At 39.3% G+C, this 24030-nt stretch overlaps 1 protein-coding gene across 2 annotated transcripts in view; it reads left to right on the forward strand.

Annotated features, from left to right (window-relative positions):
- Positions 1-920: 920 nt before the first annotated feature.
- Positions 921-24030, forward strand: part of RAPH1 (Ras association (RalGDS/AF-6) and pleckstrin homology domains 1) — a 100242-nt gene continuing 77132 nt past the window's right edge. For both annotated transcript variants that reach the window (XM_075028249.1, XM_075028250.1), the window contains exon 1: positions 921-1258. The gene's annotated coding sequence lies outside the window, so the exon portion shown is untranslated. The remainder of the gene's footprint in view (positions 1259-24030) is intronic.

Below are 24030 nucleotides of genomic sequence, written 5' to 3' on the forward strand. Positions count from 1 at the left end.
CGACTGAAGTTTCCTCCTTGTCAAATACTGACAGATAAAACCTGATGTAAAACATGCCTATGTGGTGGCAAGGCATGACAGCAGTTCTAGCAAAGGGGAGAAGCACCATCCCAGCCAAAGGCAGCATCAATGTCGTCTCTTCTGCGCTAGACCTTGGAGCACCAGCACACGGACGTCTTCCCCCACAGCGTGCAGCCCACGCAATAAACTGCATTTAAGCGAACCTCCTCTCGCATAGCGTTATTTGCAGAGGCACCAGCGTTTTATCCCAGTTGGTAAATAATTTAAAAAGCGGTGATCTCGGCCCTGAAGTTGTGCAGGGATGAGAAATAGGGGCAAACGCCCAGCCCGGGGAGAGCGCAGCCGAGGCGGCGCGGTCCGGGGCTGGCCCAGGGCTGCCGCTGCCGGCTCTCCGGGACTCACGACCGAGGGTTTCCGTCGCGTTTCCAGGATTTGGGAATCTGCTGCCTACAGAAACCCTCGGTGATGGGCGCGGGACGGGGAAGGTCCCGCAGCGCCTGCAGCTGCGTACGGAACCGCACCGCGCGTTCCCTGCCGCAAGCCGCCCTGGGCACGGCCAGCGCCCGCCGCAAGCGGGCCCGCCGCCGCCAGGTCCGGGCGGACCTGCTCCGCGAGCCTCGGCAACGCGACCGCCTGGGCGAGAGCCAGCGGCCCCGGGGGCGGCGACGGCGGCGGCGCTCCCCAGGGCACCCCGGCACGGCGCCCGGCCGCCCCCCGCGCGCCAACCGCCGCTCGCGCGCGCGCCCAACCGCCCCCCGCGCGCCCAACGGCCGGCGGCTGCCCCGCCACTGCGGGGCCCTCGCCGCCCCCCCCAGCCCCCCCCACCCCGGGCGCTGGCGGGGGCGGGGCGAGGTGCGGCCTGCGCGCCGGAAGTGAGCGGCGGGGGGGGGAGCCCGGAGCGGCGGCGAGCGGTGGGGCGGCAGCGGCGTGGAGGGAGCGGTGCCTCCGCTGCCGGGCAGGGACGCGTCGCCGGCCGCCGGGCGGAGGCGGTTCCGCGCTCGGCGGAAACAAGGAAACGGGAAAGGAAGGGAGCGGCAGCGGGAACGGGTATCGGCGGCCACCATTAGCGGCGGCGGGAGGGGCAGCAGCCGCAGCCGCGGGGGTCTGCAGGCGGCGCGGAGCCCGGGTGCCGCCGCCGGCAGCGAGCGGGAGCGTGCCCGCCGCTTCGCCCCTCGATTTTGGGGGGAGTCGCCGCTGCCCGCCAGCCCGCCGGGGGCTTCCCCGGAGCCGGGGCGAGGTGAGTGGTGGAGCCGCCTTCTTGTCGGGTTTTTTTTTGAGGGGGGCGGCGGCGGCGGTGGGAGAGCCGGCGGGCGTCTGCCGGGCCGTGGCGGGCGGGGGGCGGCGTTTCCTGCCGCCTCCCCTCAGCCCGGCGGCGGGGCGGGGGCCGCTGAAGGACCGCTGCGGCCGGGGGGCTGGGTGGGGAGGACGGCAGCGAAGGAGTGCGAGAGGGGTGAGGATTTAACGGCCCACGGTCTGTGTCCTGCGCCCCTCCACGCCCCGAATACCACCGGGGGATTTTTTTCAAAATGGGCTTTGGAACGCTGATGACTGGTGGAGGTTTTTTGCGTGTGTGTCTGTCCCCCCCCCCCCCCCCGGCTTTTCTTCGTGTAAGGCATGCCTCAGAAGAGGCTGGGAAGTAAACCGGGGATGCGGGAGGGATGTAGTCTGTGGCATCCAGACAATGTCAGCTTGGGTGAGTCTCCACCCTGTGGAGCTGCGGGCAGTCGAGTCCCCTGCACAGGCATCGCCAAGTCTCTCTGTGCGTCCCGGGGAACCAGACACGCTCAAATTCTCCCTTTCCTGGTGCAAGAAAGGAAAAATTGGTTTGGATCGTTGGTTATAATGTTTTGTTTAAAAAAAGAAAAAAAAAAAAACCACCCTGAAATCTTTTAAGCTTTTTAGCCATGTGCAGGCTGGTGTGTGAAGAGCCTCCCAAGCAAGGCTGGTGTCTGCATTGGTTTTCATGAAGATGGGGAGAGTGGTATATTATTTTTTCTGCTTGGGGAAAATCATTGATGGTGGGAGGGAAAGGAGGAGTGTCTGTATACATGAGCGTCACATGACCTGTGTAAAATTCATATAGGTATACTTATTTTTCTCCTGCATTAATGCTAGTTGTTTTAAGAAGCCAATGACTTATCTGTTCATTTTGGAAGGTGTTATTTCTTTTGGAGTTGTTATCTTGTGTGGCAGAAAATAGTCACCTCTGTGTTTGGGCACTGTCTTTGCATTTTATCATTTTTACTAGTATTTCAAGGCATTTTATGTTTTTACCTGGTTATAGGTATTTAGAATGGGACAACAGCAGTATAATTCCTCTTTTACTGGAAGAGTATCGGTACCCTCGGTTTGGCACAAGTATGCTATTTCACATGGCTAATATCTTGACATTGCTATTCATGTGATGGAGGAATGGGAACTACTGTTTTGTGAGACTGTAGAATCACAGCCACTCCATTTTAAACAAATTGCCTCTTTTTGTCTGTTCCCCCCCACTCTGCTGTCCTCCAGACATGGACACATTAGCTTGTAAAACACCTTTGAACAGAAAAATTAATTTAGATGTTTGTTGATGAATGAATTTAGATGTTTATTGAAACAATATGTCTAAACCCGCAAATCTTCCTATTTTACTGTCTGTTTAATCAGCTTTTCTCTGCTGAGAATTTTCCTGTTAAAATAGAGGAATAGAAAAATCACTTGCTAAATCATCTTGAAGAACAAAAGTATAGGTCATAAATTTCAGTTCTAGGGAATATTTTACACATAAGTTATATAAAGATGTAGACATGTCCACATTTAATATGCTGATATCCTCCTTCTTGGGTAGGTGTAATAGAACTGTTTCTCTGCACCTGAACTGGTATGTGGTTTTTCATATTGGTGGGTGACGCTCAAATTACCTTACAGAAATCCACGTTAGGGAGGCTTTTTGCTTTCGTAGAACAAGGAGGTAAGTGGCACTAAGGAATTTATTTATTGTCCTCCTACAAATTTAATTCTCAGATAGGTATTTCCTTAAAATGGCTTGGTTTTTAGACTCATATGACATGCAGTGAGAAGAGTCCTTCTACCACTGTTTTTCTGACTCAGCATGGGATGACAGAGACAGAAAAAGTATTGTTGAGAGATAAGCCACAGTTCAGGAAAGCAATGTAGTTTACCAGTTGTTAATATCTTGAAAGAATATAAAAAATAATGTGAAAAGGAACACTGACAAATTTTGTATAATCTTCAATCTGCCTTCCTTGTGTAATATCTTGAGACCACTGCCTTCAGGTTTGAATTTCAAATAGTTTTTTTCCAGTGGAGTAGTGGATTGACATAAACTGTTTTGAGCTTCCTGTATATTGCAGCCTGTTCCTTTCTTAATAAGGTAAGCCATGGTACAGAGAACACCTGTTGGTTTAAAGGGGTATATGAGACTGCTGTGGTAACTGTTGTAGGTGATGGTTCACTATGATTGATTTTAAGAGGCTTTATTTTTCAAGAGAGTGTCTCAGTCTTCTGAGTATCAGAGTATGTGGATATTGCCTCATTTCTCCCTTCCCCCCAAACCACTGACATTTTTTTAGCTGTAAAGCTATTGTGTTGCTTCTTTATTTGAATTTTGCAAGAATATGAACATGTGCTCCTTTATCTCTTCCTTTAGCATCAAGATTTTTAATAAAATCAGCTAGCTTTTCTAGCCAGAAACAGTTATTTCTTTGTGCTCTTAATTGAACATCTTTATGCAGTATTAATCTGATCTTTACTGGTCATACAACCTGCCTTCCTTCTTTAAATGTCTCTCAGCCACTGGAGGGGAAAAAAAAATAATCTATCAAACAGGGACAGAGTTAAATCTGAGTGACTAAGCCAGTTAGACAAATATGAAGAAGAACAGTGCTGAGGATCCCATCCGTTAAGTAATTTAGATCACGTTCTTAATAGTAGAAAAATCCAAATCTCTTGTGTTACAAATGAAGCCAAAGGTTGCATAATAATCACGCTGCCTTTTCTGTTATATTAAACAATAGTTTTATTACTGAATTTTCAAGTAGAACTGAAAAAATGTGCTTCACAGCTTTCCATTAACATCTGTTCATACTGAGGACCCTGCTGATTAAATCTAGAACTTGTTACAGGCACTTAGCAAAGCCAAAAATGTCCAACTTGTATTTCAGCCCCAACAATAAACCAAACACTGAAGGGTGTGAAACATCACAAAATATGTATCCGTTCTCTGCAATTCCTAGAAGAAAATGTATGTTGATTTACAGCTGAATCAGGCAATCTCAGATAAACAAGCCTTATGAAAAGGGGCAATCCAGATCTGTTTTGTTGCTAAGGTTTGGTAATACATAGAAAGGACAGCAGACTGCTGAGTAGTTGTGTTTAACATATTTCTATGTGGAATGTTAATTTCATTTAATGAAATGTAGCTTACAAAACCAAAGTTGTTGTATTGAGTAAGTCCTTTTAAGGGTTCAGAAAATATCTCTATCATGATTGGCAGTCACAGATTTTGAGTGAGTACGCATATTGAATGCTCTCCATCTGTAGCAATGTCTACAAGGTTAAGGAATGCCAGTGAAGAAACTGGCACTATAATTGCTATTATAATTGTTCTTCAGATAGTCAAGGGATTTAAGTTTCTTTTTGTTAATCTGCAAGCATTATCATCACTTAAAAACTGTGTTCATTGAAAATGACATATTATTTTCAAGAGGTTAGTACTAGAAATTGGTAATAACAATCCAGTTAAACATATCAGTCCCTGTGAGAAAGACAAGTCAAATTCCTTGATGATTCAGGTTGCTAATAATCGTCCTCATAGTTGCAAATCTTATAAAGACTAAGAAAACTGTCTGCAGCATACTTTTTATGCAACTTGATCCAGATACACTGGCTGATATTTTTTGACTTTTCAAGGAATTTAAGTCACTTCTCTATTTTGTCCTAAGTAGTAATTTTAATTATTTGCTGGGAGAGGCTTTTGTTGAAGTGTTTAATGTAAGATGTTACATAGAATAATATTTTTTGTTGAGCTTGCTTTTTTTTAATAGATCTGTTAGTGAAGAGTACTTGAAATGTCTTGTTCTGTGAGCTATTACTCTATTTGTTCGGAATTGTATGGAGGAATGTGATGTGCACGAGAATTTGAAACTGGCCTGAGGTTAAATATTAGGGAATTTTTTTTTTGCCATCTTATATCATGATGAGTTAGTTGAATTCTATAGAGAGGACTGGGGTGGGGGGAGGAATTCCAGAGCTACTATAAAAATAGTTTTAAAACCTTATAGTCATAGAACATAATTTTTACCTGTTACTGAATTTCTAGTCTCAGAAATTCATCAGATTAAATTGATGTAATGAGAAGGTGATTGAATCTCCATTGCCTCTGGTCTTTTTTGGAGAGCAGTGTGTAAGGTGAAAGTTTTTATACAAGAATATTATGGTGAGTCTGGTGAGGGGAATTGCTATACACAGTAGCAAAACTTTTATGATGTATTTACTTGAGTAAATATTTTGAAGTGTTCAAGAACGCAAGTTGTTGCTGATAAAAATGTACTGATGTTGCATAGAGCAAATGGTAAACTGAATGAGGGTTGTTTTCATCTTGTGCGAAAATTACCTTAAACATTGTCCCTTATTGGAATGTTAATGATGTATTGTTCTAATTGTTGTATTTGACATCGCTGAAATGGTTTTATACTGTGTAAGGGTGTCAGTACTCTGTCAATGTAAGTGTTTAGAGTAGCAAGTTGTGCTCTCTATATACTAAAACGCAGTGGCCTTTTGCTGAAGCTGTGTTAAGCACAGATCTGAATCACCTTACTGTTTCCTGCTGTTTATGACAGCACAATAGCTGATTTCTAGCAGATCAGGATTAGAAAGAAACAGGAGCAAGAAGTGACATCATTCTCCAGTTTCGTGGCTCTCTTCAGTTTTATTACTTGTCAGTATTACACTTTCATCTAAAAAAGTATTGGAGAATAGAGAACCTGCTCATTTCTCTCAAATGCATGTATGAAGTGCAAAAATATGCTAAATAAAACATATATACAGAAAGGGGCTGAAGGGAGACTAATTGGCATCCTTCATGCCCTCCAGTAACTTTACCCTTCAGAAAGCTTTGGGAGCAGTTGCATGGGGACTGGCAGAAACTGCTGTTCATGTGATAGAGTTGAAGTCCACTGCCTATTGCTGGCATAGGGTCCTTTGCTACTGTCAGTGCTGTGATTATCTCATCTTGTCCATCTCCTTTTCCCAAAGACTTTCCAATTTGCCATATTTGTAGGACCTGTAGTATTCCTGGCATATCATTTTGTCCTTAATACTGGGCTTGAAAAAAAATTAAAAACAGTGTAACTGTGCTGCGCTTAGAGTTGAGGTGTGCAATACAATTACTTCTCGTAGTTGTTTTTTGAGTTGTTGCCTTAGTGGCTCTTCCAGTAGGAACAGTTCCGTAGTTCGCCCCCTGAAGAAAAGCTACAAGTAGAGCTTGTTGCTTTCCAATGATACATGGATAGACTTCATCTTGATGCAAATTCTGTCATCTGTTACCACTTTTCTGCTTTAGGAGCAGCCATCTTTAGCATAGAAAAGGTAGTTCATTCTATGTGATCACAGTCTTAATGTCTGAACTTGGTTACGGAGTGCTTGTAAAAGTGCTCCTCCAAACTAAAACTGTTGTCAAGCAAGTAGTTTCTGCTTCTACTATCCTATTGTTGTGTATCAGTGACTTGTGAAAAACTCCGCAGGTTCTTTGAGGAAGTGCTGCAAACTCTTCAAGGATTACTCTGTGAAATTTTACTTTATTGTCTGAAATCCAGTTAGTCATCGTAAAAGGAAAAATGTTTCCAGAAATGTCCAAAAGACTTAATTACTAGCCTTACTGAAACTGTAATTGGTAAATCTGCATCATCTGCCTGTAAAATTGGATTTTGAAGGCTATGTCATTAAATAGTGTTAGAAGTGCAAATAATGAATATGTATCGAGCATTGATGATAAAATAATCCCATCTCAGATGGTTGAATTCTTACTCTGATATCACCTTTGCAGTTAAATCCCTTCAATATATGTCATAAAATTGCCTGCTGAGTTAAGTGCAACACTAAAAGTTGAATGAGATACTGCATACTGTGAAAAATGCTACCTTTACAACATAGAATTCATAAAGGTTTTTTTGGCGTGGAATTTCATTCTTTTTGGAACTTACAGATGGTGCTAAGACAGTTTTGCACCAACTGTGTTGTTTCAGTCAGTAATGAAAAAAAAAATCTAGCGGTTTTTTTAATGTCTCTGGATTTCTTTTAAATTGTTTCATTGATTATTATGATGAAATATCTCTCTAAAATGCCTATTAGGTTTAATCAGTGAGAAGGTGTACTGAAACTGTGTTTGACAGATTTTCTTCTCTGTCAAAGGGCTTGTAGCTTTGTAGTGGTACTCTTACATTTAACTCTCTGAAGTTGCTGATTTAATCCTTGTGATATACCATCAGTGAAAAGACACATGTTCGGAAGGAAACAGCTTGTGTACATGCTTGCTGGCTTTCTATCTCTCATCTTTCCATCTCCTCATGATGAGATGTCACTGATATGCTTTGTTATAGATGCTGTAGAAGATAGCAGTAGCAAAACAAATGCACAGGTTCTTTGGAGGAAGTAAAGTTGCTCCATGCATTGCTTATAAACTTCTTCCAGTCATGAATCTCTGTAGAGATGCATTTGCTATGCCTGGAATAGCTGCAGGTTTGCAGTTGTCCCTGCTTGCATCTCTGACAGTGCTGACCCAGTCTCAAGAACTGTATGTTCCACTCAGTCTTTTTTTCTAGTAGGTCCCTTAATGAAATGGTATTAATAAGAGCAAAAGAGAAGCAATTGAGATGAGAGACAATTTTTTTTTTTCCTTATGCTTTTCCTGGCAGAAATATCCGTAGGTCTTATGTAGCTTTAGTGATCACTAAACTGTTGTGTGTTAAAAATACTCTCAAAAAGAAGAGGCTGGTGAGATTTAATCCACGTAAGTTCTGTGATGCTGTTGTCAGCATGATCCACAGTATGCCAAATTGGTAAAATTGAAGGGGTGATGAGTTGCGGTGAAAGGTTCTACCTTTGGGGAGCTGTTGAGAGAGGAGAAGCTACATCCTTGTGTGTGTCTTCCTAGATCATGATTATATAGCTTTGAAAAATTAAAGGTTCTTTTATCTCTGGGATGTAAAAGCTTTTTTTAAAAATAAAGACAAACTCCCTTCTAGGCTGCTATTTGTATCTTACAAGTATTAAAAGGCATCTATCCAGGGTTTCAGAATCTGTTGTAGGAAATACTTTGCACCATGATTTTGTAAATTAATCTGTTTTCATATCTACACGACAAATGTTATCTGTACTTATTTAGGAAAGCTGGTTCACAAAACTGGGATGGGTTCTAGCTCAATATTGAAAACAATACATTTTCAAGATGTTTTCAAACATCTCATGAATGAGGCTGATTTTTGCAGCCTAATGATGATCTTCCAAAGGTGAAATTGGCATGGGAAGCTTATTAGTTTTGCAGAAAGACTGTACTTGCATACTAATTGCCTTAATTTTAATCCTGGATTTTTTCTACTTTGTGTCTGAGCTCATTGCTTGTTACTCCTCCTCTTTATGGTTTAGAACAAGAAGTATTGAATTAGGTGGGAAGAGAAATACTCTCTAACAAATGTGAAACCATTTCATTATGACCAAGACAGTGTTCCCTCAGGTTTTCTCATATCATTGGATGGGAATACACAAAGATAAGTTAAGATCTGAAGTTCTTCAATTTGTGTTAACTCTGAAACTCTATATCTACAAGGACAAGACACCCTATCTGAAATAAATGGCATATCCCCTCTGGCTTTGTTCAGAGGTGAGGACAACGTTCTTTGCCCAGGGTGGTTCCTCAGTTGTTCTATGGGAGGTACATTACTGATGGGTTGTGTCTGGACTTAAAATAAAGCCTCAGTCGCTCGTGTTGCGCTGTTGGCTATTCCTGGGTAGTTTCCTTCTCGGGTATGGTTGTTTTCAGTTTCATCTTGACTTGCCTAGTTCATGCCTGTATAGTGATGAGGCATCTTGCATAGGATTTTTGATGCCATGCCAGAAGCCAAGCATTCCAAGCTCTCTTTTTATCCTTAGTAATTTTGCTTCCTGCTTTTCTCCTTGCTAGAAGGATCACTGTGATCTTGTTGCACCATTTAAAATTGAGTTAATCATTGTTGGAATCTGTTGTAATATACAAGTGCAAGTTTGGACTTCCCAGGTGTCTGTAATCATTGTTCTTCACAGGTGACTAAAGACCTTTTACACAAATGTGTTTTACAGTGCATTTAAAAAAAAAAAAATCCCATAGTGGAAAAAAAACTCCTCAAGTTGTTCTGAGTCTTTAAAGAAAGATGCCTTACAGACCTCTGTTCTCCAAGGAAGTTGACACTTATCTTTTTAATGAGTGACTTAAGAGAATGACTTGTTGGACATGTAGTTCTGAGTGGCTTTGATAGAAACATGGATGATCGCCTGCTATTCCCGGAAAAACATTCTGCAAGTTTGTTGTGTGTTATCAGTGACTAACATTTCTAGTAGTTTGAATTTTTAGTTAACAATAGTTGTATCTGAGGGCTTTAAGAAAAGCACTTGTGTCTGTTAAATAGTGGCATTTTATTTAGCGGGTTGGGGGGGAAAGCCAGTAGTTTTCACTCACTAGTAACTTTGCAAGGTAGTAATACTGACTAAAACTTGTGAATTCCTTTGGCCATCTCTGAGCAGCTCACAGGTCAGGAGAACAACTCTGCCTGAAGCTGCATTTCAGAACACTTTTTCTTTCATCTCTACTTAGGTATGTCTATCAATAAGTAACTTAGTGATATCTTATGATCAGTTCTGTGAAACTGGAAGGCTATTTGTCAGATTGATGTGAGTACCAACAATAAATTCCTGCCCAGGGAAGAAGGAAAGGAATTTTTTTCCTAAAGAAATGTTCAGTTATTCTGGATTAGGGACCTCGGAGAGTTTCTAAGAAGCATAGCCAAAGTGAGAAGTCTCATTTTCAGCAATTAAATGGAAGGAGAAGGAGGGCAGCATAGAAAAGCATGAATGTTGTCTTCCCTTCTGGTAGCTGGCAGAGCAGAAAATTGAAGCAATAGGGAAATGAGTGAAATTTTTAGGAGGAATGAGGTATCCATGTCACAGTTCTTGAAGTGAAACATACATTGCCTTTATAAGACTGCTCTCTATTAACTAAACTCCAGTTGATAGTGCAGCATACAGCTTAACCTTTTGTGCTTGCTATCCTAGTTAGTGAAAATCAGAGACTTTCCTGTTAAAATAGAAAACAAACCTCCCAAAACCCCACTTAAGTGCTTGTGATTAGCTTGAAAGAAACTTGCTATTTTGATATTGCTTATCCCTATTTATCTTGAATCTATGCAAAAACTTCAGAAGGTCCTCAAAACCAACAACAATTAAAAAAACCCAACAAACACTTGGAATTATTTATTACTACTTTGTAATGAAAAATCTTAGATTATCTTTTATCAACTGGAATGGAATATTCCTGGAATGACTAGTGTGCATTGTGGGGTTGAAAGTCCAGTGTAGAGCAAACAAAGTATTTTCAGACTGTGCACTTTAAACTTCAGTGGTGTTTCATTTCTGAAATGTGGTGACTTGGGTGTCTCTCTTTTTGAAAAGCAGTGTCACTTAATCTTCATCCTCCTGAAGTACCAGGTAGTAATGTATTTAGAGGTGTCATGCAGGAAATTAGCTTGGATAGACTTTTGTGCCCAAAAGTTTGGGGAATGATTTTGTGTCGTCTTTTTTTCTGGGCCTGGATCCTTCAAAAGTATATTAGGTTTGTGTGGCGTTTAAATTTAAAATACACATAGTGTATTTTAAAAACATTGTCACTTGACACAAATTACTAGGGTTCCGTGGTCTGGCTGTCTGCTATCATTGTCACAAAAAGAGTTTAAATTGAACTGCTGTTGCTTGCTTTCTGGCCTAAAGACTGATCTGAGTGCAGTAGATAAGGCATGTTACTGTATTATCTGTGACTTTAAAAATATTCTTCATATCTAGTACCTTCTGATGATTTACATTTTCCGCTGATTCTTGTGAAGTATATACTTCCTTGTTTTGAAGATGACAACACAAATTGTTATGTCCCTGTATGTGACCATGGGCCAACCTCATGTCTTTGTACACTGTAAAGTAAAAGGTGCATTAGCATTTGTGAAATGAGAATTGAACCTGAAAACAGTAATAAAATAGCTCTAAAGTGTTTGTAAAACAGGAGAATGTGCTTTAAAGCAATGTCTTCCTAAGACTTCGTTTAGTTTCTCCATTTTGTAGACCATAATAAACCCCCTGCTTTCTGAGCTTGGATTCCACCTCTCCATTTTTTTTTTTCCAATCTTGAAGGTACACAGTCTTCCTTTTGTTTAAAATGTACTTCACCTGAAACTGGAAGGCCAGAACTTTTACTTTTTTGTATTTATGCTCATTATTAACTTTCTGAGATAAACTTATTCTGGCATACTCTTTGATACAACTCTTGACAGGCTGTGAGCATTTGAGAACAACATCTCTATATACGTGATCTGATGAAACATGATAAAATGTTCCAGGATATTGATATGTCTTGTGTAGTACATTGTTCCAGTTAAAGCTGCCTAAATCTTTATTTTTCTAGTTTAGAGTGGGTTGAAAAGCAAGATAAAGGGCCAGCTGTTCTCTTATGAAAATGTTAAAAATTGCAGCTGACCTTATGTTGTCTGCATTCTTTTTGCCTTCCCATATGGATTTAAATATTTGGGTTTACAACTGCGCATGCTTTCACTATGTTATGATGTGCCATGAGAGTTGAGAAGGCATAGCCTACTGATAAATTCAGCAGCTGCTTCTTCATTCCTAAAATGACTTTTGCTGGATTGCTTTCCTTAAAATGTTGGTATTTTAGCATGATTCAGGCAGGATTATTGACAGGAATATGGGATTAACATATATTCAAAAGTAGGGCTTTTCTTGTTTTTGCAGTATGATTAAATGTTTTGTATCTGGATACTGTATACAAAGTATGCATCTTAAATCATCACCTTTTATCATGTCTGTTTATTCCAAGACACTCAGACTGAAGTATCAAACTTTTTGGAGTATAGTGATAGTCATTGTTCAAAACAGTAGTATGTAGGGTATGAAGTTGGGTTTTTTAAAATAGAATTTGGAATACATAGATGGTTAACCTGTTAAAATGTTGTATTATTAGTTCACTTTTGAAAAGAAAACTTAAAATTTTGCCTCACACGACTCGTGGATAACTGTAGTGCTGTGATGGAGTCATCTATTAAACTAAAGAACACTACTTTGTGGGGGAATTGAAGGTCCAGTAAAAGAAACCCTTAGTTCATTTAATATTTTTTTGTAATTTCTGAAATTCTGCTTGCATCTATAATCTGATTAGTAACACTTCACCAGGGGATTGGGGGAGAGTAGCAGCAGTCTGGTCCTGTGTGCATCAAGAATCGTCTATGTAGTTACATGGAACTAGTTTGAACATATGGTTTGAGGCTTGTATTTCAACACTAGTAAATAGTGATGATCTTCCTGTCATTAGGTGTGCATGCAGCAGCCTGGTATTTAATGGAATACGGATTGATAACTGTTTAGTTTTCATATTTTTATTGCCCCTATGCTTAATATATTTTGTAGATCATGTTTAGAAAATCTGTCTGTAACTAACTCTGACCTTTTTCTTTCCAAAGATGAGCAGGATTAACACTGAAATGATATTAATGACTCAGCATTCTGTAAAAAAATTGATTTGTGCCCTCTGTGTATTGCTGATCTTACATAGTGTCTTGAGGAATAGGACATTATAAAAAGAGAAAGTTAGGTCTGCCACAGAGGAAGCATTATATTATGGATTAAATGCTGTCCTTGTCATCTTTGAACCACCATGTCTTGTTACATGCATGTTTTTTTTCCTTTATACAGTCTTCCAGTTCTTGAGTTGCAGACAATGAGAAGATTTGAAAGTTGTATCTGCAGCTCTCTTGTCCTCTTTTTGGGTTTGGGGTATTGGTCTTGGAATGTTTGCTTCTGAAATGCTGCTTGATTTGAAACTGGATAGGTAGAAAAATCCTTTTTTCTGTGCTCAAATTTCTGTACTTGGGCTTATGTTTGTGTGCATGCTCTTAAGTTTTGTTGGCTAGAATTGTCCCACAGGAGATACTGTGTCCACCGAGAACTGGACAGAATGTTGTTCTTTGTGTTCCCCATCTGAAAATGCACATGGGGGAAGGTTGGATAGTACAGTTAGCTGTGCTGGTCCTGTGCTTTGTACATATTCTCCTCAGCTGGGAGAAATTCTTTAGATGATGCACAAGAACTGAAGAAGGGGCTGAGAACTTGCTCTCTGTGACTTGATTTTAAAAAATATAAACTGTCAGGAATAATCAAAATAGAAAGAGGTACCGTTAGAATTGACCTTACTACTTGGCACAGAAGGCTGTGAATGATTCCACAGAGGTATTGCTCTTTTAATTGTTTTCTTCTGAGAGAAGGCTGTGACATCAGATGAAGAGCTGAGACCAGGAATAAACAAGGTCTTAGGATGCATCCCATTTTTTTAGATGGGAATAAAAAGGATAAAGGATGTTGTGGGGCATGCTCTGGCTTGTGATTGAGCTGTTTCATCTCCAGATGTCATTAGTGGTTGCACTGAATGGGTAGAGACAGTGACACAGAAATAGTGCTAACAGCCAGGCATGGATTCCTGGTAGTCATTCTGAGCAGTATTGCCATGGGACCATGGCCAGTCAGTTCCCTTAATAAGTGTGAATGTCCACTGGCAGCTCTGACAGAACAGCTGCAACTGATGTTATAGCATACTAGCACCTAGTTGTTGCATCATTCACTGCTGATTGTTCTAGCTACTGTCCAGTAAATAATGAATTTTGGCTAGTTTCTTGACTAAAAGTTCCGCATGCACCTTGATGACCAGTCTTTCGAAGAGTGGTTATTACACTAACTTTGCACTGATTACAGTTTTGTCAGGCTTTTGTTACACTGCTGTATAATCAGGCAATATCAGAGGTTAAGATTTTAGAATACTGTTGAACAGTAAAAGGAGAACAAAACGACATGACCTATATCTTGAGCTTTCTCATTGTTTGTGCGACTTCCCTCAATATCATGGGAAAATTGCCCAGGAAATACCATGGGAAAATATCATCCTTCAAAGTGTGTTGGAGGATTTCTGTCAAATGCAAAAGAGAATTTTCAACAGAACACCAAATCCAGCTGTATGAGAACAGAATTTACTTCAGCTTCACCAGCACAATTTAAAACCTAGATTGTGTATAAGTAGTTTAATAAAAAAAAAAACAAACCCAACCTAACCCCAAAACCTAACTATGTTCTCTGTGGGAATGTTCTAAATACTTATTTATTGAGACTTAAGTATTTGAGGACTCTTGGTAATGGATTACGTTGGTAATACTACCTGTATCTTGTCTAGTGCTTTTAGTATACTGGTGTAAATAAAAGTAATGTAAAGTTCTTTTCCTTTCTAACTTTCTGACCTCTCTAATACAGTTGCAGCTAGAAAGTGATAGCAGTGTGTACTAGGAATCCATTCTTTGTCCATGTGACCAGCAATGTTTTGCACTGCAGCAACAGCAATGTGTGGAAATCTTTCCCAACTTTCTTCCACTGACTTTTGGGCTTGTTTTTCTTTTTCCTACAAAAGCTGGGCTTTTCTCATTTGTTTTCCTTTCCTTGAAAAGGGGTTGGGAGTCTCATGGTTGGTTTTTTGTTGTTTTTTTGTGCCTTTTTTTTTGCCTTTTTTAATGAAAAAGCTTTCTGAGGTTTTCCCTCTATTCTTTGACTTGTAAAATTAAATTTTAAATGGCATACTGTCTTTTGTATGTGTGTAACGTTGTCCAATGCCAGATACACTATTGTAAGTCTAATATTTCTTGACTTTTTAACACTGTGTTTCTCCTTTCTGCTATCACTTCCTCTTGGAAAGAGAAGACCTGATTTGTTTTAGATGATCAGAAGATTTCTATAGAGAAACTTGGATTTTCTGACTTTGCATATACAAATTCCTTGGATTGTCTGCTCCTCTCTGCAGATCGTTTAGTCATAACCTTTTTCTTATGACGGGAAGGAGAGGTCTTCTGACTCCTTTCAGTACTTGATTATGAGAGGGGGGTGATGATGTGTTTATACTTATGTGGGAGCTTTGCATCAAGAGATCTCCAGTACCATAATGAAGCGATAGCCCTGTTATATTGCTAGAAGTCTTCCTGAAAAGCATTGATGAAAGCATTCTTGGATGCTAGGCTTAAAATCAAAAAGCACTGATAATGTTATGAAAACATTTTATTGAAATTAGACTACCCATTTTAAAATGAGATTTCATTATGTTTGGTTTTTACTGATGTGTCATACCAGTTGAAAAGCTAGAGTTCTACCTTGCCCTAATTCTCCAGCTTTAAAAAGTTCCTTGTTTGTTTTGATGATCAGGAACCAAACATTTTCTTTACAGTTTTAGGTCTACTTTTACTATTGAGTAGAAGGAGAGGGGAGATTAATGTCAGGGGATGCCTTGACAAAAGAGCTTCATTTCTAGCTACAGGACCATGTTCTCTACCCATCCCTCTGCATGTTTTAGAGTTAGTCAAGCAAACTACCTGCTGTGATGTAAGTGGACAAGATGAGATGCCCTGACCTGTATGGATGACCTGTAACATGCTTCTTGTGAATGAAAAGGAGAAAGAAAAGGAGAGAAAAAAAAAAAGCAGAGGTGGTGATTTAGTAGTAAGAGCTGTAATGCCTCATCTTTGAGATGGAATGACATCTCTGATTCTGAAGGGTGAAGATGGATGAAGTCCATCACCTGCAGAGATTTCAGGACCTCCAATGAAGCAGCTCCATTTCATTCTGGTGTTCCTCTCCTGCTGATGGGAACAGATATGTGGCACTATCAAGTGCAACATTCCTTTGCAGTCTGGATGTGGTCCCTGGCAGAAGTTATTAATAAATAAGTATACATAAATAATTTAATTGTATATTTTAGTAATTATAAGGTACCTTTACTGCAGAGATGTGTTGGGATGCAGGGAGAATGTCCAGAAGGCTCCCAGTGAAATGAAATATGTTACTCTGCAAAAATTATTTCTGTTTTTGGCTTGTTAACCTGTTCTCATTTGTCACAAGTTGGCCCTTTAAGGTGTGCTAGGCTGTAGCTCCTATCAGCAAAACTTCATAAATCCTTTGGAAAGATAATAGAAGGAAGTTGCCAGCAAGACTTAGACCTGAAAGGGCTTTTACAGGTCTGAAGGAAGATAGAAAACCAATAAAACCCATGAAATAATTTGGTTTTTTTAAGCTTCACTGTAAATCCTTTCACAGTGCTGCTTTTTTTGATTTAATTCAGCCTGAGAGGGCTAAGATTCAAGCGTAGTAATCTTTTCTACAAAAAAATGAAACAAACAAAAAAATCTTCCAGCCAATTCACACCTCATGTTAGCAATCTGAGGAAATGAGACTGTAGGCTGATGGAATGTTCCACAAACTTCTGCATCTGCATAAACTTTTTCATAGTGCAATAGACAAACACAGCTTGGAAATTATTTTGCTTTTAAATATTGAGGTGCTAATGAATTAAGAGACTTATTGTAATGTGGCTTTTAAACTGGTCACTGTCACTTACATTTTAAATAGCTACTTTTGCTGCTTTGTGGCTCATTTTGACTACAGCAGATTAATGCAGATCAGTTCTTTCTTGCCAACCCTTGTCCTTAACAAGATGTGAATGTGGTCCAAGTAATTACCATTTCTAGTGTCACAAATGACATTCCTTATACAGTGTGGTCAACTCAGTACAGCTGCTTTAGCAGTAAAAATAGTCATTGTGGTACACATTCCACTTTGTGTTATATTCTGTAGTTTATTCATCTGCCTCATTCCTTGGAGAGGTCTTTATGCCAAAGAAGATATTTTTGAGGCAACAAAAATAATTGTTCTTTTGGGATGTTCAGAAAAAAACTTTACTCTGAGGCTTGCCAAATTGTTACACAGCTGTTAAGATGATATAATGTTTTTTTTGTTTGACCAAGGTTGTAAATACGAACTTCCTTCCTCCTGCATTTATATTTAATCTAGCTGTATGCAGAATTTGTGATCAATCTCTTCCAAATTTCTGTTGAGGCAGAGTACCTATGAAATGCTTAACAAACCTCAACATGCAGTTTATATTTGCTTCTGAAATGGGTGGCCTAATTTTCTATGAGCTAGATATAACCTCCTCCCCTAGTCCTGCCAAAAGAATGTATGTCTAGAATAAGTGTTTGTCCTGGTTTTATATAGCAGAAAAATATTAATTGGTGAGAATTCTTGACTGGAATACCCTTAATCCTGTGAGGAGTTCACTATGGTTAAGTTTCATTAGAGCATACTTAGTTGCACTTCAAAAACGGACTCGGAGTGGACAGTAGATTCTGATGCGTTTGCATGTGTCAGGTATTCCTGCATTTCTTGTGAGCCATGTTTCCTCCTGCTTTCCAAATTATACTGAAGGAAATGACAGCACTGGCGATCAGCCTTGAAGACACAGGCTTAAGTGTTTTGGAAAGGAACTGACACTGGCTGCAGCGATACTGTAAACTGAGGTAGTATTTTGCCTTAGGAGGGGCATGGCTCTTTAAGCAAGATGCAAATTCAGTATGCATTACAGCATAAGCTTGGTTTTAGCCCTGTTTTTCTAACTAATTTTTAATGCTTAGAAACTGCATGTAACTGTTTTCATATGACGAGATGAATTTTTATGTTCTGTAGGAAAAAACTGAGGTAGTGTGTGTTAATAATAAAATATCTATAAAAGGTTTGGCTTTTTCTAACTATTGTAGCATCAATATGTCTGTAAAAGTTGGGTTTTTTCTGTTGTTTGCTTGTTTTTCTTTGTTTAAACAGTATTTTGGTAGTATAGTTACATTTGTAGCAGGAAAGATGAATTAAAATATCTGACTAGTTGAGAAAAGTCATCTATAAGTTAGCCTTCTTCCAAAGTTTTCCATTTTTCCACAGAATTCAGGAAAGAATGAGCCTTGATGGCTTCTGATACTAAGATGTGATGGCAAAGACAGGCAGGAACATTTGTGTCTTGACAAACTTGCTTACTTGAAGTTTTCTAAAGTTTGTGGGTTTGATTCTCAGTTATATAATGAAATAATAATAAATACAGTATGTATGTTTCATGATCACCTTTAGAGCTAGCTAATGGGAAGACAAAGACCCTGCTTTCAATGGCAACAAGCTGTTTGCGAAGAGTATCATGAGAAACCATAGCCACAGCTGAGAGGGTAGTTGGCTGGTACCCTTGATTAAGTACTGAGCTCTGTACACCTGTTAAAACCAAAAATTTAGGGAAGCCTTGAGAGTGTGCTGGTGAGATGTGTCTGTGCTGGACAAGGACAATGGGAAGTGGTCATTCTTCATTCTCCAGGAAACAGAATATGGGGTCCCTCTTCATCTTTCCAGAAGAGAAAGATCATTTCAAACACTGAAAACCGAAAATTGTAGTTGCAGTTAGGGTTCTGTTTAAAAACTTAGAGTTAAGGTATACAGGGATCTACAGCAGAGTATTCTTGTAAGTACCCTTTACACTAAGTAAAGGTCTAGCAGAAGATATTTTAAAAGTGTAATTCCAAAGGAATTTTTCAGTCTTGACTCTGGCAATGTGGGTAAAAGATTAGAAAATTCTTACTTTGCTTGAGTTACTCCAGACTTAGCTTGGCACTGTTAATATCTGGTCATTACACAGAATTTTGTGAGCCCTTAGTGTTCCTTGCTTGGAATTATAAGTGTGGGGTTTTGGTGTTTTGTTTTTGTTTTGTTTTTAAAGTATTTAAGTATGTCCAAATATTCTTATGAAAGAATTTGAATTGAGGTGTTTCTGAAAATATTATGGGATGACATTAACCATTCATGCTCATATCTTTTTTGTTTTTTTGAAAAAAACCCAACAAAACCCCAAACCGCACATGTAGTTATTAGCATGTAATGGTTTATAAAGCACATGCTGTACTCTGGAAGGCTGTGAAGGAATGTAGGAGGAAGGGTGCTCTGTTGCATGCCTGAAGCTGGTCACCCCATTTCTCTTTCTCATTGCTCACAGCAGAGTTAGAGGCAGTCATCTGTGTGCTGGTGGTGCCAGCAGATGGTGCATATTCATCTGACTGAGGCCATATACAAACTTCAAAACAAATGTGAAGTTGTATATCATGGCTTAATTTCTGTATGAAGACTGCAGAATGTTTCTTACACTGGCAGGAGAAGCAGCCTGTATCAACTAGTAAATGTATGCTTCAGACAATGAAAAATTGAAGTGACTTTAACTTCATGGAATTGGTAGTAAAACTGCACAATTATAGCTCTACCCAAATTCTATGATTCATAGAATCATAGAATATCTCAGGTTGGAAGGGACCCATGAGGATCATGGAGTTCAACTCCCTGGTTCTTGCAGGACTACCTAAAACTAAACTGTATGACTTAAGAGCATCATCCAGATGCTCCTTGAACTCTGGCAGGCTTTGTGCCATGACTACTTCCCTGGGGAGCCTGTTCCAGTCACCAACCACCCTCTCAGTGAAGAACCTTTTTCTAATGTCCGATCTGAACTTCCTGACAAAGCTTCATGCCATTTCTTCATACCGTTTCATGTAGTAAAGGAGTGTTTACATCTAAGGAAAGAATGTCTTGTTTGTTCCTGATAATTTGGGAAAACTATGCTACAAATACAGGCCTGTTGGTGTAAGCCCTTCCTTTCAAATTTTACTTCTTAGTGGAATTTGTGTTGCAACAAGTATTCATTTGTACCTTTATGTCATCAGTTCTGTGATGCATTAACAGAGCTGTACCTTTGCTCATGCACAAATGTTTCAATGTTATGAATACCTATAGACTATTCTAGTGAATAAGTAACTCACATTGGAGAGTTTTCTTTTATTATTTTATAAATAATATATTTTAAAATTATAAATAATATATTTTAAAATTATATACACATATTTAGAAGCACAGATGTGCTTACATGTGTTGCCTTTGAGCTGGTTCTGAGACCACAAATTCCAATATATGCAAGGTCCTGTACTTGTGAAATAAATTTTTAGATTCCAGAAATGTCTGACCAAGTAAGCATTAAATGAAAAAGTGCAGCAGGGAAAACACCATTTCTGTATTTAACCTCTAATTTGAAAGCTCTCTGTAATGGCATGGGCATGCTATGTTTTCATATCTTGTGCCTCAGTGCTACAGAGTTAATGCTGGAAGTTCTCTGAATTCAAAATTATTAATGTATTTATGGCTGGTAATGCTTTACTATTTTTTCTCCCCAAATTGTTCCAACTTCTGTTTAAGTGTAGTCTTCTCTAGGGATTAACTTGATATCTGAGAAGTGCTAAAACATTAAATGCTTGTAATGAAAAGTACAAGCTTTAAATATGCTTGTAGCTTAAGTAATTTATTAAGACTTGTCATTTTACTGATTTGGTAAAACTGATCCAATTTTAATATAAATAAATGCAAATGCAGTACAATTATAACTTTTTCAGTGTCATGCATATGTGTTTGCATATGCCCTACAGTAGGTAGCATTTGAAATTTTCTCTGTACTGATTGGAAAGGTAGCCTTTTCTATTTATTATGAACTTAATGTAAGCCAAGTGTTTGATTTTTTTATAGTACACTGTGAGCTGGAAGTGGAGTTGCAAGTTACAGGTGAGCCTGTTACATGTGAACTTGCTGCTGCCAAAAAAGGGAAGTCCCACTTGTTTCTTTCTCTGTCCTTTCTGCCAGCTGTCTGGTACGAACCCAAAAGAATGTGTTGGCTCTATTATTTGTCCAGTCAAAGGGTAATCTATTTGTGTTTGCTAACTCAGCAGAAAGATTATTTTGGTGTTTGGAGTGTTGAGTGAGCTTTCTGGTGGTTTAGAAGGTTGAGCAGGCTCAGTGATGTTCTGGAGCAAAGTGCTAGTGGATGTAGGGGAAGGAGAGTCCGTCGTTTTCTTGACAGCAATGAAGTATTAGGCTGGCTCAAGCTTTAATGTGTAAGTTGTTTTAAATTGTAGGAACAGGAGCTTAAAAAAAAAAAAAAAAGAAGCTATTGGGAAAGCTTGTACAAACATTTTTCCAAAAACTCCTTTGGAAAGGACTGTAGAAAGTTGGCTCTGGAATAGAGAGAAAGATAACTACAGTTTTGTTGCTTGTGAGCCAGTTGTTGGTATTTTCTAAATGCAGAGAAAGCACTCATCCAAAATGTGTTGGGTTTTGGTTTTTTTTTTAATATCCTGCAGCTCTTAAATGCCAACAACAATAATAAATTGCCTGAATTTCTCAAATGCTTTGCTAAAAGTAAGTGTAGATTTACTCAGCTGATATAGTTGTAGGTGTATATGATGAATGAGTTGATCGTGCAGAGTAATGCAGCTAGGAGGTAGGCTGCCCCTTTCACAATAGCATGTTCCTGGGAACAGGTCAAATTGAAGGAGTAGGTGAATTTCTTTCTGAAGGTGCAAGCACAAATGATCTGCTGTCTTCAGCATATCATAGAACCTGCTCCCAGCCTTGCTTTTCCTGGGCGACTTGAATGTGGTCTGTGTGAATTATTTTGAAAGCCATTCCCCTATCTATCTTGAGAAATAGATAAGCTGAACTTACCTATGACTTTTTACAAAGTAGCATGTTCCAAGTAAATCCAGTACAGTGGAAGAAAGGCTCTATGGCTGCCAGGAAGGATGGCAGTCAGAGGGTAGTTGCTATCAAATGAAATAATCCTGCATTTTGCTGCTGAGTATTCTGTGGGAGGGTGCTGTGTGGCAAATCCCATGAGCTATCCTGTAGAGTACTGTTGTTCTTAACTTGAAAGCTACAGGGACTCTTGATGTTCACAATTCAGTTGTCCCCGAGATTGATGAATGCCATGGAGTATCTCATTCTTGTCCCTATGAACTTGTGTTTCTTAGCATGGAAATGAAACTACTGTACAGTGTTTTCAGTCAGTGTGACCCTTGCTAAGAAGCCCTGATGTTTAAAAAGGCTCATTCACTTCTTGTATTAAAAAAAAAAATTGCATGGAAAACAAGTACCCATGTTACTTTGAGATGGCTTTAAAACTAGCCATAAATTATATCAGTCTGATCTAAAAATTGTGACTTTACAAAAAAGTTTTTTGTAAACTTTATTTCAGTCAGCCTTAGGTGTTCTTTCTTCTCATCATCTAAATCTGTCTGTCTTTGGTTTGTTGATTTGCCACAGAATCAAAGTTAGATGAGAGACAAGAATAATTGAATACTGAGTGATAGAACTTCCAAGCGTGTTTATAAGCAAAATGTAATGTGAAACATAATGCACCGTGTATATATGTTTGTGTGTATAATAGCTGTACTCAGCCACCTGTTTAGGATTATCCCTCACTGAATCAAAAAACTCACTCGTTTAAAAGTTTTGAGGGGGAAGGATTAGTTTTAATCAACAAACTTTTTGGAAAAAATCTTGGAACTTATGTTCCTGAGTGGCAGTATAGAGTTTGTTGACTTGATTTATTTTATTTTTTCCCCACAGTTGCAGTAGCAAAGCACACTACTGTCTGTAGTTTCCATGTGCAAGAAAAGTTCCATTCACAAAGCTACCAAGTGTGGTGGCAGCAGACTTTACAGTAGTTGTTTACGTGACTCGGGGGCTGAGCTGTTTAGACAAGACCTCTGCTTCTTAGGATCTGAACAGTGTTTCTTAGGAATGCTGGCCTAATCCCATGAATTTAAATCCTACTGTTTAAAGTCCTTCCTTAACAAGACCCAGCTGTCAGTCCCGTCTTCCATGGTTGTTGTACTGTATAGAAATTTCGTATTCACTTCCTCAGTGACTTGACTTACACTTTCTTTTTTCCTTTTTGCTATGGAAGCCTATTTTCTTGCTTTTTCAGGAATGTGTGCTTTAAAACATTGATTCTGTGCTAAATATTTACATTTGGTCTTAATCTCTGTAATTAAATTCTAGATCAAGTCCTTTTGGAATGCATCAGTTGGTGCTTAACTGGCTTTTTGACACCTCTAACCTTTGACATAACAAAACTTTCTTATGTTGAGGCTGCTTTCTTGCTTTAAGTGGTTTTTTCCAGGGAATAGAGTCCAGAACTGGTGTTTTTTCCCCCTCTCCCTCCCTCACTCTCTGCTGCCAAGATTTATTTAGAAACTGAAATAATGCAGCTTTTCAGTATGAACATGTATCTTTAGAGCTCATCTTAAGTATACAAAATCAATTAAAAAAATTTTAATGAATTTCAGGAGGCTTATAAACTAGAGATTAAGGTCAGTGTTCAGTAGGCAATGCTTAGATTCCTGTTAGCAGTCTGTGAGAAATTTTCATAGCTTTATACCTCAAATTGCTGATACAGGTTTGAGTTATTATGTGGACTTCTTGGATTAAGATAATTAAACCATCCTTCCAGAGAAAGGATGTTGAATTGATAGTACAAGCAAAATCCCAAGTGAAGGGAGTGTTAAAAAGAAAAAATGCAGGGAGAAATATTGTCAGTTTTTTCTTTCTTTTTTTTTTTTTTTAAAGAAACTTTGGAGAGAGTTTTTCAGTGACATTCTGCTAAAATGGCGGATAAGAATTAAGCTGTATTTTCAGCCTTTATCAGTGAACATGCCTTTCTATATCTGCTCACAGACTTTCTCCTCTTCAGCAATTTCTGCAGGCTTGTTGTTGTTTAACCCCAGCTGGCACCTAAGCACCACCCAGCCGCTTGCTCACTCTCCCATGGCAGGATAGGGGAGAGAATCGGAAGAGTAGAAGTGAGAAAACTCATGGGTTGAGATAAAGAGAGTTTACTAGGTAAAGCAAAAACCTCACACGCAAGCAAAGCAAAACAAGGAATTTGTTCACTACTTCCCATCGGCAGGCAGGTGTTCACCCGTGTCCAGGAAAGCA

The sequence above is a fragment of the Buteo buteo genome, chromosome 5, assembly GCF_964188355.1.
Source record: "Buteo buteo chromosome 5, bButBut1.hap1.1, whole genome shotgun sequence".
Classification (NCBI taxonomy): Eukaryota; Metazoa; Chordata; class Aves; order Accipitriformes; family Accipitridae; genus Buteo; species Buteo buteo.